We start from the raw sequence: 16,443 nt of genomic DNA, 5'->3' as shown, positions 1-16,443 counted from the left end.
AAAAGGTATGTATTTGCATATTTTTAAAAATTCATAAAGATATACATTTTATATATATATATATATATATATATATATATATATATATATACATACATACATACATACATACATACATACATACATACATACATACATACATACATAGAGATAGAGATATATATATACCCAAAACTTCCAATAGAGCGCTTGTGAAGGGCAGATATAAAAACTGACCAATACTTAAATTCTGTAGGCAGCTCCCCAGTCATTCAACACCTGTCTGCAGATGAGGAAGGTACCAGCCGGCGACAATCTAGACGTCTTTTTAAGCATATTGGTCTGGTTCATTTACGGTATCACACCATTGTGGCTTGTATTTTAGTTTGCAGCTGTTCATCTTGCCCTATGTCAGGAGGCGATATCTACTATCCAGGATTACCTTTATTACCAGGTTATTCGTGGTGCCATCAGAAGGAATTCATCATATAAATCATTGGCTCGATTACTTTGAATATCTGGTACGGGAATTATATATCTCTGGATGAATATGACAATGTATCGCTTATAATTGCACTGTGTGGTGCCCCCTGTCTTCTAATTTATTTTATACATATATATACACACACATTTGTACATATATATATGTATGTGTATATAGATATATAGATATATGTGTATATGAATGCCTATATGTATGTATTTGAAAAAAATATATTTTTTTTTAGTTGAAAATACACAGTTACAATGGAAAAATGCACATAATCCTTCAATTACCGGAAGAATATTTAACAATGGTAAGTGAAATATTTGTGTTAAAATTAATCTGATTATGTTACATTTTATATTAGGTATTATATATATTTTTTTTTCTGTTTAAATCCCTTAGACAAAAGATTTTATAATCATCTAATGGTCTATGCTACAAATCATGAAGTTATACTAAAGAAGAACTAACGACAAGAACTTAGTTTTGCCTATAGTTAAACACGGTATGTTATTGAGATATAAATGCATTTTAAATTATTTTTATATGTTAATGTTTTTAACAATTGTAACATTCATTGTAAAAAAAAATTAAATGTAAAATGTTATTGATAACAGCGCCCAAAAAAAAAAAGTTCCAGAAATATTATCAGTGTTTTTTTTTAAAGATAATACTTAATCCTAACGAAAATTAAAATAGAGGATTGATTGTTAATGATGCTAATGTTGCAATTTTTATTCAACTGTTATGTTTTTTTTTAAAAAAAAATTAAACACTTTTAATTAATTCACAGCCAACTGAAGAGGATAGAAGAACTACTATGAAAAATACAAGAAATTGGAGAAAAGCAAAGACCACAGAAATTAAATTGTGATATATAAATTTTATTGCACAAAGAAAATATGTAAATTATTAAAAGATGTTATAGTTTTGTTTAAAACATGTGTCTTTCATTATTATAATCTAGAAAGATTGTTGTACAATATAATAGAAATATAAATACTTGTTCAACACATCAATTTGGTTAGAAAAAATTTATTAATACATTTTAAAGAGTGATTAACTTTTTGGGATACAAACAAACATTTCTCTTATAATTTATGTTTTTGGTGGTATTTAAATAGTATACATTATATTTAACAAAAAACAAACAATAGAAGTGGACCAATATTCCATGCAAATCAGAATCCAATTCCATCCAATCCAGTCTGCAATCCACAGTGGAATGGGTGTGACAGGTACATTTTGGAGAAAGGAAAAGAGAAAAAATGTAATTTCAGTGTGATTATGTGTCAGTAGTGATACTTTACATAAGGTTACATCACACAGAACATAGCATGGTGCAGTTTACATATGATGACACCCACCTGTCCAAGAAGCTGGCTCTTGAAAAGCTTCATGGCCTAGGTCTTTGAAATCCAGTCGCTGGTTCCGTCTGCAATCCACAGTGGAATGGGTGTGACAGGTACATTTTGGAGAAAGGAAAAGAGAAAAAATGTAATTTCAGTGTGATTATGTGTCAGTAGTGATACTTTACATAAGGTTACATCACACAGAACATAGCATGGTGCAGTTTACATATGATGACACCCACCTGTCCAAGAAGCTGGCTCTTGAAAAGCTTCATGGCCTCGGTCTTTAAAATTCAGTTGCTGGATCATTTTATCTTAACTAACAGTTATTAACATTAAAACATATTTTCAAATAAAAACATATATATATATATATAAAAATCCTTTAATCGAACGCCGAACAACGATTGTTGGAGCTATCTCCCACTAAATAATTTGAAGTCCTGAAAAAAAACCAAAAAAAAAATAAACTATTACTTATTAATTAATTTATATTTATAAAAAAAAATTATGACATTACAAAATTTACACTTACATGAGAAAAAATCCAAAATTAAACGCTGGCGCTCACGAGTTCCTGTTTCCCGACCAAATGCTGTGGCTGAAGAAAGGTCTTGATCCTGTAAAACAGCAGGATCTATCTCTACCTCCAAATTATTTGCCAAACAGATATTGTGCAGAATGCTGCAAGCAATAACAATAAGGCAAACTTTTGATGGTGAGTACAGAAGCGCACCGCCGGACCTGTCCAAACAGCGGAACCGGCTCTTAAGTAGCCCAAAGGTACGCTCAATTACACCTCTGGTGGCTATATGTGCCGCTTGGTACCTTTTTTCAGCATCAGAAATTGGATTGGACACTGGAGTGAGCAACCAGGGCTGGCTCCCATATCCTGCATCACCTATTAAAAAAAAAAAAATTTTTTATTAGTGCTCTTCTCATTTTAGAAATAATTATTAATAGCGAATACCTAGATATAACTTACCCAGGAGCCATCCATGAGGAAAATCTCCCTCCTCAAACCTCTTGAACACTCCTGAATTCTGCAAAATAAAAGAATCATGAGAGGAACCAGGGAAGCCAACACAAACATTTAGGATTTTTTTTCTGGCATCACACACCATCTGCACATTCATGGAATGGAAGTGCTTTCGGTTTCGAAAGCTCTCTTCCATTCTGTGCGGAGGTGTGAGTGCCACATGGGTGCAATCTATTGCACCCAGGACATTTGGCATACGTGCCACACTATAAAAATTGGATTTGACCTCCTGCCATTCTAATTCAGACTGTGGGAATTTAATAAATTCCCTAGTATGTTTTTTCATGGCTTTAAGGACCTGGAACAAACTCCGTGAAAATGTGGGTTGGGAGAAACCCGCAATTACGGACAATGTCGGTTGAAAGGTTCCCGACGCTAAAAAATGCAATGCCCCAAGCAGCTTTGCCAATCCAGGCACAGCATGGTTTGTGGGGACTGTTGGTTCCAGGTCCTCTTTAAGGAGGTCATATAAAGAATAAATTGCAACTGAGGATAGGCGATATAATCTTATCACCTCATCCTCAGGGACCCCATCAAGTAACCGACGTGTGCGGTACAGACGGGGTCGTGGGACCCGAACCCTTGCATCAAGTAATGGAGCCACAGCATTCTCTCCCTCACTTGCAGCCACATGCACATCTACATTCTCCTCTATTTCCAAAGTATTTCTTTCCTCTCCCTCAACAAGCAAACCAGCATGTGCACATTCATCAATACATGCTGCATACATAAACTGCCAAACGTTTGTTGAAAATGGCTCCATTACTAATGCCTTTGTAAATTTCTTATAAAAAAATATAAAAAAATAAATAAATTTAAGTATTAATTAAAGTATTAATTAACTATTATTATTATTATTATTATTATTATTAATTAACTACCTAGCAGTATAAATACTGCTAGATATTAAACTATTAACAGTTTTTAACTATAAATAATGCTAGATATTAACAATTTTATAGAAATAAAAAACCTTAACTATCTGCTAGATATAGATATACAAAACCAAACAGTTGTCTCAGTCTCCTCTTTAATATTTTCTCTCAGGTCAGTTGAATGAGAAATGAAACTAATGTTTTTAATTTTAATCCAGTGGACTATACCATTTGCTTTTTTCTAAAGGGGGTGTATATAAATATCATTTTACAAACTTTTTTATTTTCATGGGATTAAAGTTATTTTTATTACACAATTATCAAGTTAGAGAAGTTTAATGAGTATAATATTATCAAAAAAGCCCCATATTAAAATAAGTTTGGACATTAAAGGAATCATTAACGCTTTTAAAAGACCTTCAATGGTGCGATCGAAAAAATGACTAAACGCGATTTTGTTGGACATGCGTTAAAGCGAAAATTTACAATTGAATAGCCTGCCTGCACTTGTTCTATGGGCTTGGTAAGATTTTGCGTAACATGTTTATTTCCGACTTAAACGCGTAAAATAAGGGGAATTGAATTGTGTGCACTCTATGCTAACGCGAAAACGCGTTAAATATTATCGGAATCGCGAAATCAAGGCTAATTGAATACCCCCCTTAGTGTGTGTGTGTGAAAAAAAATTCAAAGGGCTGAAATTTGGTAGGGCTCAAACTCATTTTCGTGAGGTAATTTTACCTCATGAACACACATGTGTAGAGGCGTGCGTTAGTGTGTGTGTGTGTGTGTGTGTGTGTGTGGAAAAAACTATTTTCTCAGAAAGGGCTCATCCAATTGACCTGAAATTTGGTATACTGACATTATTTGACAAAATAATTAGAATAGTCAAGTCAGTTAACTTCCATCATCCCCCCTTCCCCCTGTGGGAGGGGTAATAAAGGCTAAATTTACGAGTTGAGGGGTCAAACTCATTTTCGTGAGGTAATTTTACCTCATGAACACACATTAAAAAGGGCGCTTGCGTCGGGAAGTAACGATCTTCCCCTGAGGAGGCCTGGGCTAGGCCCAAATGCATGACAAGAACCTTTTTAAGACCTTAAGTATCTTGATTTGACTAGAATGCATGAGTATCATGCACGGGTTAACTTGTGTATATATATATATATATATATATATATATGTATATGTATATGTGTATATATATATATATATATATATATATATATATATCTCCATCAATGTAACTAATTATTTATTTAATTCTTTAACCCTGTTAAGTGTACATATTCAATTCCTTCATATATACTTCCTTTATATTTGCTGAAGTAGCATATGGAGGCCAACTAATTCCGTCAATATTATACATAGAGCACTACATTAAGGCCTCCAATATAAAGCTTCATTATGGGTAGCTATGGATGTCTTCATTTATTTAATATATTGAGGATGGTTTAGCATTAAAAGCAAATCCAGCAACAATTTTGTGCTGCAAGTGGCATATAAAACGGTGAGGTGGGGTGAGGCGCAGTCTAGCCAAATTCTAAGAATGCAAAATACAAATAGAGCTGGTCAGTATGTGTGTGAAGCTTGCAGCATTTTCTCTGTATGCAAAAAAAGTTTGCATTTGCACCCCATGCAGTGCTCAAATTCAGCCCCATTGTGACTATCTATGTTTGATTATAGAATTAATTATTTATTATACATTTTGTGACCAATCAAGCTCTTCCGTCTTGTATATAAACATTTTACGTGAATCAGAGAGCCACTTCCCAGAAGAATTATCCTAGACGTTTAACGCGTTAGTGGTAACTATGTCTCTCACGTCACCACGTTGTTACGTAAGGTGTTGTATTTTGGTGCGCTTCACCACACTGTGAATGCTTCCCGAGGATCTGATACAGTCCTGCCAACTTCTTCTCTTTTTAATTCTTATTATACCAGCTGACAGTAAGGGTCTTTCTGCATTTCACTATATTTCACTATACTGCGCTCCCTCTCTCTCTATATATTCTGTATACACATATATAGCACTACAGGTAAACTAATTGCTAGACATTTTTTTAGAGATAGGCCATCAACTTTCCACATTATGATTATGTTTATTGACTGGGTGCTACCTCCTGTAACAGGTGGGGATAGAGGATTGACATTCCTGCAAAGGGAAGACGGATGGATAAATATTTTGGACACTGTGGCCCCAAGGGGTCCTAATGAATCCAACAATTTAGTATTTTTAAAGATAGATAGGTTATGAGGACAAAATAAATTGGTGGACATGATGTCTGTCTTCATATTGGTATGACATAGTTTACTGGTGTTCCTATATTCTTTTAGAATTTTTATTATGTGTTGTTGGTGAGTATTGATGTCTAGCCAAGAACACGGTATCTTCTCATGCCAGATCCCACACATCCCACCCATTTTCTCCTGCACTTCCCAATTCACCCTTAGTTCATTCTTCCCCATAACCAAGGATGCCTCAACCCAAAACCTGCCCCCTTGAACCCATTCTCTCTAAACTACTTTTCTCTCATTGCTTGATTGCCTCTAGCTCACCTCGTCAAACTATTTCTCCCCCTGCACATTCCATTCTACTTTAAACACATGCTCATCTTACCAATCCTAAAGAGACCATCTTTTGACACATCTTCTCTTCCATTTACTGACCTGTTTCTTTCCTCTCCTTTGCCTCCAAACTACTTGAGCAGCTTGTGTATAACTGCCTATCTCACAGTCCTTCTGTCTAGACACTGGCCACTGTCTGGCATCGGCCCCCCCTGTACATAGAATAAGACAGGTTTTTATACTTGACACTCTATCCGCAGTCTAGTCTGATGGACAGGTGACACTTCTACCTTGCCTTTAAAAGGGAGTTCTCTGCAGATGTTCTGTAATTCCTCTTAACTGCAGACACACCCCGTCAGCTTTGCTGTTAGCTGTGGAAAAATACACTTTCAAACCATTTCAAAGCATTTAAGCGAAATCACATTTTAAACTCTTACTCTGTCACATATGTCTTACACCTGTATACCTTTCACCTAGGTGCACTGCTATACATGCGTGTAATCCTGTCTGCAGCCTTTACCTGCAGGCTGTCAAAGCGGCCTGCACATGGAGTATCCATGAATATGTATGACAGCATGGTGGCACATGGGTTCTATTCCAACCAGGGCCCTATCCTATCCGTGTAGATATGTGTTCAAGTGGCTTTCCTCTGGTTGCTCCGGTTTCCTCCCACAATCCAAAAACATGTTAGTAGGTTAATTGGCCTTGATGAAATTAACCTGTGTGTGTGTTCATGTAGTAGAGAATTTCGATTGTCCAATAGGGCAAGGACTAATGCAGGGACTGTGTAATATGTAGGAGCTATACAAATAAAAAATATTAGGAATTTAATAAAGTAAATGGTGCAATTCAGGTGATACATGTGATACAAATGATTTTAAGAGTGCAATAAATATATAGTCCATACAGTGCCATAGGTCTTGCACCAGTTTTCCTGAATGTCGTACGTATGTTCATACTGTACATAGTTCAGACAATTGCAATACTAGATGAAAGTCTTATTTCGTCCTGCATGGATCTAAATAATTTAGCAAGTGATGGCGTTATTATGCACTGCTGTATGAAAGGGCAGCCTGGATATTAATAACACATATTCATATACAGCCATTTATTTCCTGCAGGCTATATATGTATATATACACACAAGGGTCGAAGTGGATATTTAGAAGTGGTGATATGGAAAATGCAACTGGATTCAGGGAATTTGATAGGTTTAAATTAATAATTGATTTTAGCCTTCATTTTAGTCTCTATTTAGAAAAAAACAAAGACAGAGTGATGCAAAGCCCTCCACTCTGCGTCCCCCAACTCTCCCATGTCTGACACACACACACACACACACACACACACACACACACACACACACACACACACACACACACACACACACACACACACACACACACACACACACTGAGAATTCCATTGAGTAATATAGAAGAGATAAACAGGAGACATCCAGGTTCTCTTCACCCTGCTGAGTTCCTATTGAGACCGGAACAGTTGTTCAGCTTCTATCTTACAGTGTACCTCTATTGCTCACTGAGAAGATACTGGGGTAATGTTTAGCTCTGTTCTCCTTGCCTGTAGGTCAGCCCTATGTGTTGCCCCTAGCCTTCCTGGTACCTCAACATTAATACATCACCTAGGCAATTAGTGGGTGAAAGATGCACCCTTTTATTTGATATATAAAACACACCGCACACTAAATAATAAAAATATGCAACAATACTAGAGGGTTCACTGCAGCAGCAGAGCCATGCGCTTCACTTTTCTACCCACCTGGTAGGGACTGAGCTCAATGTCCTCCTGCTTTTTCAGACCCACAGAGAAAGTACAATCCATGAAGGCTTCAATGTCAATACAGGACCAGTCCGAGAGGGGTAGCGACTCTTATTCAAAACTGTCATGAAAAGAGACACACTATGCCCTGCATCTGTCTTTTTAAACTCCTCACTTACCTTCCCAGTCCTCAGCTCACTTAAAGGCACCCTGTGGTGTGTGGCTCCAGCATGTCTGCTAAGCAGAATATGACTCAGTGCGACACCTGCTGCCCGTGTATAGGCACAAAGGTATATTACAGTACACAAAAGGCACAATAGTTAATTAGAAATTTTTAATAGACATAAAACCGGCTTAACACTGTACAATCCAAGTAATATTAAACACAATTTGGAGAAGAAGGTTAGTTAAAAAAAGCTAAATCCCTACTTGCAAGGTCTTTACACCCTTATATTTTCACACTCATCCACTATGGCTTCTGCATTGGAGACAGATTTGTTTGTGTTTGTTGGGATCCACTCCTATCTGCTAAAAGAACAGGAAACTGAGGTTACAGGGAGTAAAGGCTCCCCAAAACTGGACAGTTGATTGGAAAAAACATTGCCTGTTCTGATGAATCTCGATTGCTGCAGTGAAATATAGGTGTATGGGCAAAAGTTGTTGTAAACAACATAAATGCATGGATCCATCCTGGTCTCAACGGTACAGACTAATGGTGGTGGTGTAATGGCGTGATGAATGTTTTCCTGACACACTTTTGAGTACTTAATACCAATTAAACAATGTTTAAATGCCAGAGCCTACCTGAGTATTGTTTCTGACCACGTCCATCATTTTATGACCAGAGTCTACCCATCTTCTAATGGCTCCTTCCAGCAACTCCAACATGGACCAGGATCTCCAAGGAAGGTCTCCAGCACCTTGTTGAATCCATGGCACACAGAATTCAGGCTGTTCTGGAGACAAAGTGAAGGCCTACCTAGTACTAGGCATACCTAATAAAGTGGCCACTGAGTGTATTAAGCCATAATGTATTGTGTTCCATCAGAAATATTTAATGAGTGTATAAAATGAAAAGTGGGGTGTAAGAGGGGAGTGACCACATTGTGTAAACAACACGATATTTGATCCTTAGCACAAAACACATTATTAATGCTATTCTAGCTATTTAAAGCTGTACTTTATATTAAAAACAGGGAATGTTAGTTCCTCATACTGCAATACATGTTAAGCTGACTGCACACGGTACTGGCATACTGCATATGATCGAAGAAAGGATGAATGGAAAAATGTACCAAGACATTCTTGATAAAAAACTGCTGCCATCTACCAGGATGCTGAAGATGAAACGAGGGTGGATATTTCAGCAAGACAATGATCCCAAACACACAGCCAAGGACACTTTCCATTGGTTTCAGAGAAAGAAAATAAAGCTGCTAGAATGGCCCAACCAATCACCTGACCTGAATACAATTGAAAATCTATGGAAAGAACTAAAGACCAGAGTTCATAGAAGAAGCCCACGGAACCTTCAAGATTTGAAGGTTGTTTGCATTGAAGAATGGGGCAAAATCCCACCTGAGCAATGCATGCGACTAGTTTCTCCATACAGGAGACATCTTGAAGCTGTCATTACCAACAAAGGCTTTTGTACAAAGTATTAAATACATTTCAGGAAGCTTGTGCAATACTTATTTCCTGTGTCATTTCACATTATTACACACAACTTAAATGATGGACATCTATAGTTTGATTTCTTTGCATGTATGGATTGCAAGGGTTATTGCTGACATTTGGTGTAAATTTCATTACAATAGCCATATTAAATATATATTTACTGAGATGTGATGTTGATGTGTTCAATACTTATTTCACCTGCTGTATATATATTTATATTGATATTCTGTTGGGTTGTTGGACTATTAACTGTGCTTGTTTATTATTCCCTGTTATATACTGTGACAAAACGAGTGTGATATGTGAATTATAGCAAATACTTTTTATAGCTTTCTTTTGTTTCCCCAGCTCACCAGACTATAACTGCATTGTCCAATAACATGTGGCTAAGGGGACATTGTAGTTCAGTGTACATATGTATATTGTTTATTGTATATTGATAACTTGAAGTAAGGTTGCTATTCATTGTATTTAAAGTAAAGCCAGGGGGATTATGGGTAGGGATCAGGTTGCCATGTGCCTGAGTAGGAAAACTAATTAGTGTCCATTGTTCTCACCAGGCTAGTCAAGACAGGCCATCTAACAGGGGAGGTTCTCTGAAAGGACAGCTCATCTTCACTCCCCTGTCCAACCCCCCCCCCCCCCCCCCCCCCCTTTAGTCCAGCACTGACCAATGGTTAAGTAGAATAGACGCAGGGGTTTGCCCAGGGAGGGGAAAGACTGTGGAAATTAGACCTGTGAGATATAAGGAACAACTCCAGGGGGGAGGGGTGCTCATGCTTGGATTTCATTCAGGAAGGTGCAAGATGGAGTTTTGAATTGTCGTTTTCTAACTCAAATCTATATATGCAGCTGAGAGGGATCCATGGGTCATGAAGTCTGGACAGCAGGTGACTATATCTCCTTAAGTTATTGGGGTAAGGGACAGATGATGTGGTAAATCTGCCTGGCATTTATTTACTGTGTGGACATAATATTTTAGTGTGATTTGTATGACAATAAATATACTGTTGTATTTTTATAACTGCATTTTGCCTGAGTGACCATACGAATCCTAGAAGGTACTGGGTAGCACTGGGCCAGATAAACCCGGTATCTTCACATTTTTGGTGGCAAGCAGTGGGGTCACTCAGTCCCAGGTCCTATCTGGGTAGAGCTGCAGGGGAACTGTATCGTGATACATTCCAGGGCTCTGCAAAGCAGTTAGCACTAGAAACCAGTTACCACATTATCCCGAACTTACTCCTAAAGGCTTTAAGGTAGAAAGTGTCACGAAAAGCGTTGTGGGCTTTAGGCGAGGGAAGATGCCGTCTAAGTGCCGATTTGATAAGGGGAAGCGCACCCCGCCAGAGGAGAGCGGAAGATGGAACCGTGTCTCAAAGAGAGGAAATCACAGTGAGGTGATCCCTGGAAGTAAAATGGGTGTGAGCTCTAGGAACAAGAGAGCAGGTCACAGCCCAGTGTTGCAAAAGTTCCCAAAGGAAGGGATGAAGCAGTCCAGTACACCCAGGAGAAAGGCGTACTGGGATGAAGGACTGTGGCAGTGTCTGTGCAGGATGGGGATATGGATGTGTTGCACCACCCCACCACAATGCAGCACATTTTGGATTATTGGGATGAGGAGTGCCCAAAGATTATTATGTGGGAAGGAGCCAGTCTACAGGAGAAATTGGAGAACCTGTTGGATGTGTTCCTAATGTTGAAAGAGGAGGCAAGTGCCTGTAATTTTCGGGATGAACCAGCATGGGATGATTTTACACATGAAGTTATTTGTATTATGCAGAATCTGGCCAAGGGAGAATCCAGATACAACAATAATCAGTAATACAAACAAGACGTAAATGGACTATTACAGCACAGGGACATGCCTGATGAATCCCCTGCAAATGTATTAATAGAATCTGTCCCATTAGCAGATTCTACAGATCCACTAGAGACAATGAGTATGGAGGAGCTGATAGTGGAATGCCAGATCCGGGGTGTACCTTACCTGTACTGCACGCACATGGATATCCTGAAACGTTTGTTAAAAGATCAGGAGAATCCCATCAATGCCTTTAGTGTTTATAGAAAATGGATGCTCACTTTAGGTCCCCACATACCTCTCTGGGAACAAATGCAATGTCTGCAACAGAGTTTTGAAGAAGCAGAGGATGAGGTATGGCGGCAAGGATTTACAGACACTGAAATGTGGCAGGATCAGTGTTATCGAGTGAATACTGAAAAATGCCAATTGGAATATCTTTTGTCACACTCTAAAAAGATGGCTGCCCAGTCTGTTAATCAGGGGGAGGTCCATCCCAGTGGATTAAATACAGTTGCCCAAGCTACTATCTTGGGGGAGACTGGAGAAGAACTGCTTGGTGAGGATGTTGTACCTCCGACTACTCAGAAAGGATTAGGAGAAATTCTCCCATTTGGTGACTTGGATCGAAAAGAGCTACCAAGTAAGTACCATGTAGCAGCATCTTCTGATAATTTGCCAGTGTTATTGGAACCTGAGACTGTGTCTGAGTTAGAACAGAATTACAGAAAAGATCAGTTATCCATCCCTGTTGTGCCTGAAAAGAATTTGTTTAATGAAGTAACGCCGGATACCGCATGTGTGCTCTCCGGGGCAAGTGATGTACAGCTTTACCCAATTGTGACAGAAGAGAATCATAAACTTGCGCAACATATGATCTCAGCAGAAATCATGTTTACAGACTGTAGGACAGAATTAATGGGAGAGGATAAAGGAATTGTCATGTCAGAGGCCACTACCATGGGGCCCTGGGAAAATTACACTTATGCCTTCCCCTATGCAGAATTGGCAGATGAGGAGATGTTGACTGAGTGGGTGTCTGAGAGGGCACCAGTACAGCAAGATTCACCAGCCCCACCAGCTTTGATGCATCGCACTCCAGCTCCAAATCTGGGAATCCAGGACCCAATACCAGAGGCCTGCACTGGACCATCCACTTTGTTTTGCTGCCAGGAGGACAAGTCTGTGTCCAATGAGGATTCACACTACCCCGATGCGCCAGAGGCGAGGGAAGTAGTGCAACAGTTGGATGTGGTAGCAGGGGAGGGGAGATGCACACCAACATACTTACAGGGGCACCCACATGTGGTTTGGGAGGGGGACAGAGGATTCCCCATAAGCAAAGAATTAATGGAGCCCCCACGCTTGCCTGCCACTGGGCAGTTGTCTCTTGAGTGTTTGGGGGAGGGGGGATTGGGTCTTTGCCAGAAACAAACGGACAAGGTGCCAGAAAGTTTTCCTGCCACTTGGCAGTTTTCCCTCGGATATGTGGGGGAGGGGAGCATGGCCTCCAGAAACAAAGGATAGGCCAAGGGACTATTTTCAGTTGGGCAATTAAGGGTGGACAAGGCACCCAAGGGATGGTGGACTACAACTCTCCTACCATGGATGTGTGCACCGGAGTGGCCCAGTTTTATTGTTGACTCATCTTATGACACAGGACAGCATAAACCCCCACTCCAGCTGGGTGGGAAGATATGCCTGCGGCCATGGGACCCTGGTGGGAGAAAGAGGAACTGTGTACTGCTATCTACCTTACCATCAGACCCAGGAGAAACCACAGCAGGCCAGAAACTTTGGACTTGTAAGAAATGATTACTTGGGGCTAGGGAGCCACTGGGAAACAAGGGCTAAAAAAAGTAGGGGAGGAATGTGACAAAACGAGTGTGATATGTGAATTATAGCAAATACTTTTTATAGCCTTCTTTTGTTTCCCCAGCTCACCAGACTATAACTGCATTGTCCAATAACATGTGGCTAAGGGGACATTGTAGTTCAGTGTACATATGTATATTGTTTATTGTATATTGATAACTTGAAGTAAGGTTGCTATTCATTGTATTTAAAGTAAAGCCAGGGGGATTATGGGTAGGGATCAGGTTGCCATGTGCCTGAGTAGGAAAACTAATTAGTGTCCATTGTTCTCACCAGGCTAGTCAAGACAGGCCATCTAACAGGGGAGGTTCTCTGAAAGGACAGCTCATCTTCACTCCCCTGTCCAACCCCCCCCCCCTTTAGTCCAGCACTGACCAATGGTTAAGTAGAATAGACGCAGGGGTTTGCCCAGGGAGGGGAAAGACTGTGGAAATTAGACCTGTGAGATATAAGGAACAACTCCAGGGGGGAGGGGTGCTCATGCTTGGATTTCATTCAGGAAGGTGCAAGATGGAGTTTTGAATTGTCGTTTTCTAACTCAAATCTATATATGCAGCTGAGAGGGATCCATGGGTCATGAAGTCTGGACAGCAGGTGACTATATCTCCTTAAGTTATTGGGGTAAGGGACAGATGATGTGGTAAATCTGCCTGGCATTTATTTACTGTGTGGACATAATATTTTAGTGTGATTTGTATGACAATAAATATACTGTTGTATTTTTATAACTGCATTTTGCCTGAGTGACCATACGAATCCTAGAAGGTACTGGGTAGCACTGGGCCAGATAAACCCGGTATCTTCACATATACGCAGCAGGTGGAATAGATCTCAATTGAACTAGAGATTGCAGCACTCGCAGGAGAGTAACAGATAAACAGCTTCATCCAGTATATAAGAATTAGATAGAATGTTGCTCACATGGGATTGTAGCTAACAGATAAGCTTCTTTGAAAGATATATTCTGTGCGTAGAATACATATGTATGCCTGAAAATTCTAATTATAGTAAATGCTGCACTGTATAGGCTCTCCTCATTTTCTTAATTTTTCCCCATAGATTATATTACTGGGAAGTACAGGTGTTTGAGAAAGAAATCGATCCTATGTAAAAAAAAAGGGATTTGTTATATAATAGAGATTTATATACGTAACTGTATTGGGTCCATGGTATGCCATTGGTAGAAAACATTTTTAATGTTTTGAAAAGATACTCGGTGTAATCAATTTGTGACATTAATCATCAGTTATAACACTGATCACTGTTATATAGAGTGTCTCCGTACTCATGCTCCCTACAAATATATGAATAAAACTGAGAGTATTCTGGTAAGCTGAGCAGTTTCTAGTTTACCAGCTAATCACGGGTACTAATTGCAATAGGGGACCCTGAAATCCACAGTACAGCCCTCTGTTATCCGCCCCACATTTATTTCGTTGCCCACGCTTCTCCAAGGGTATCATTATTTGAACTATCGCGCTCTATTATTAGGTAGTACTACCAACGTGCAATTATGGCGAGGAATGCAAATGAGCCAACTATGTCCTGCTGATGATTATTTTATCTACCAAAACCTTGTACTACTGTGAGATTGCTGGCGAGCGAGCCACCTGTAAGTTTCAGTACAATCACCTACATAGATGCTGCATGCAGTGGATGTGTATCGCTCAGGGTATGAACTATTAGGTAGGCGCCTCAAATTTATAGATTAGCGAAATCAATGAGAAATTTTAAACGGATTGAGTTTCACAGTGGAACCGAGGTGCCAAGTTCCACTTAACTTCATCATTACACGGAAAGGCCTTTATGCAGTTTATTTGTAAATGTTCATTTCCAGGAATATGTAGTCTAGGAATAGAGCTGTGACGATGACAGTCAATTCATTTTGGTGTGTAGTGGGGGTGAGGTAGGACTGGGAACATTTAAGGCAAAATTCTACTGGCAAAACAAATGAAATTTCACAGCCAAATGTGTAACAACGGGAATATTTTGCTGAACTGTTTTGAAAGTTTAGCTAATTTCAAATTACTGCATTAAATAAGCTCCTCTGAACTTAAGCTCTATATTTTAAATAAGTTTAACACTAAGACAGTATTGTAAAAAAAAATAAAAAATAAATAACTACAAGATTCATGACAATGCCCAGGATTGAGTTTCCTTTTTTCTTATGTACTTCTTCCAGTTTTTTAGGTCAGTGAACCAAAACAATACCTTGCGGCGCTCAAATATCAACTATTCAAAGAGAATCTGTAATATTTACAAGTGAGACCAAAAATATGTGTGTGTGTGTGTTTGTATAATAATAATATCACAGACAAAACAATGTATAATTATAATTTATTAATATAAAAACACATGTCAAATAAATTCACTTGCAACAACCAGGAAAGCATGTAGATCTCTATTAAATAAATCTCAGCACATCCACTCCACTAATAAATATTACCTCTCAGTTAAGAACACTCGATGCCATCCACAGCCGTAATGATAATAATAACATTACTCACGGAACTCAATATCCCAACTTAGTAAATGAGTGCTCTCTCTTTTCTTTACATAGGTTAGGGTTCCACACTTTATCCTGAAACAGACAGCACATATGTGTTAAGGATGCAGGCCATCTATCTCCATGAAACAGGGCAGTCCCCTTAGTTTTTAGTAGATAATTCGCTTCTTAATATTGAACTAGATCTCACCATTCATGATGCTATAGACAGCAATCGCTTTCCAGAGTTTTTGGTTTCTATATTTCACAGTATCAATTGGTTAATAGTCCTGAAGGATGCTTGTGGCTGGGAAAATCTTCTCAGAGAGTATATTCAGCTTTAAGAAAAGCTGGTAAGGGTCCCTGGGGTATAAATGGAGATAGAAGGGTGGGCTTCATTTATAAGGTCCATTTTGGGTTTTCCAACCAGCTAGCAAGTTGCTGAAAATCAGGAGTTGCACCTGAAAGGTGCTCATAAAAAGCTGCTAAGCAGTTTCCTCACACTCTCAGACCAGGGGAG

The 16,443-nt window shown here is 38.9% G+C and overlaps 2 long non-coding RNA genes across 2 annotated transcripts; one reads left to right on the top strand and one right to left on the bottom strand.

The window, feature by feature from the left end:
• The first annotated feature begins 180 nt into the window (after nt 1-180).
• On the top strand, nt 181-1,428 carry LOC142150207 (uncharacterized). The gene is made up of 4 exons (XR_012691069.1): nt 181-500; nt 708-776; nt 869-971; nt 1,260-1,428. It is a non-coding gene; the product is annotated as an uncharacterized LOC142150207 (long non-coding RNA).
• Nucleotides 1,429-2,201: 773 nt separating this feature from the next.
• Nucleotides 2,202-3,413, bottom strand: LOC142150206 (uncharacterized). Its single transcript, XR_012691068.1, has 3 exons — nt 2,804-3,413; nt 2,354-2,719; nt 2,202-2,261 (listed from the first exon to the last, which is right to left on the bottom strand). It is a non-coding gene; the product is annotated as an uncharacterized LOC142150206 (long non-coding RNA).
• Nucleotides 3,414-16,443: the final 13,030 nt, after the last annotated feature.

This window comes from Mixophyes fleayi, chromosome 4, assembly GCF_038048845.1.
Source record: "Mixophyes fleayi isolate aMixFle1 chromosome 4, aMixFle1.hap1, whole genome shotgun sequence".
Lineage (NCBI taxonomy): Eukaryota > Metazoa > Chordata > Amphibia > Anura > Limnodynastidae > Mixophyes > Mixophyes fleayi.
The sequence above is the reverse complement of the archived record's forward strand: the minus strand, read 5'-3'. Positions and strand labels throughout refer to the sequence as shown.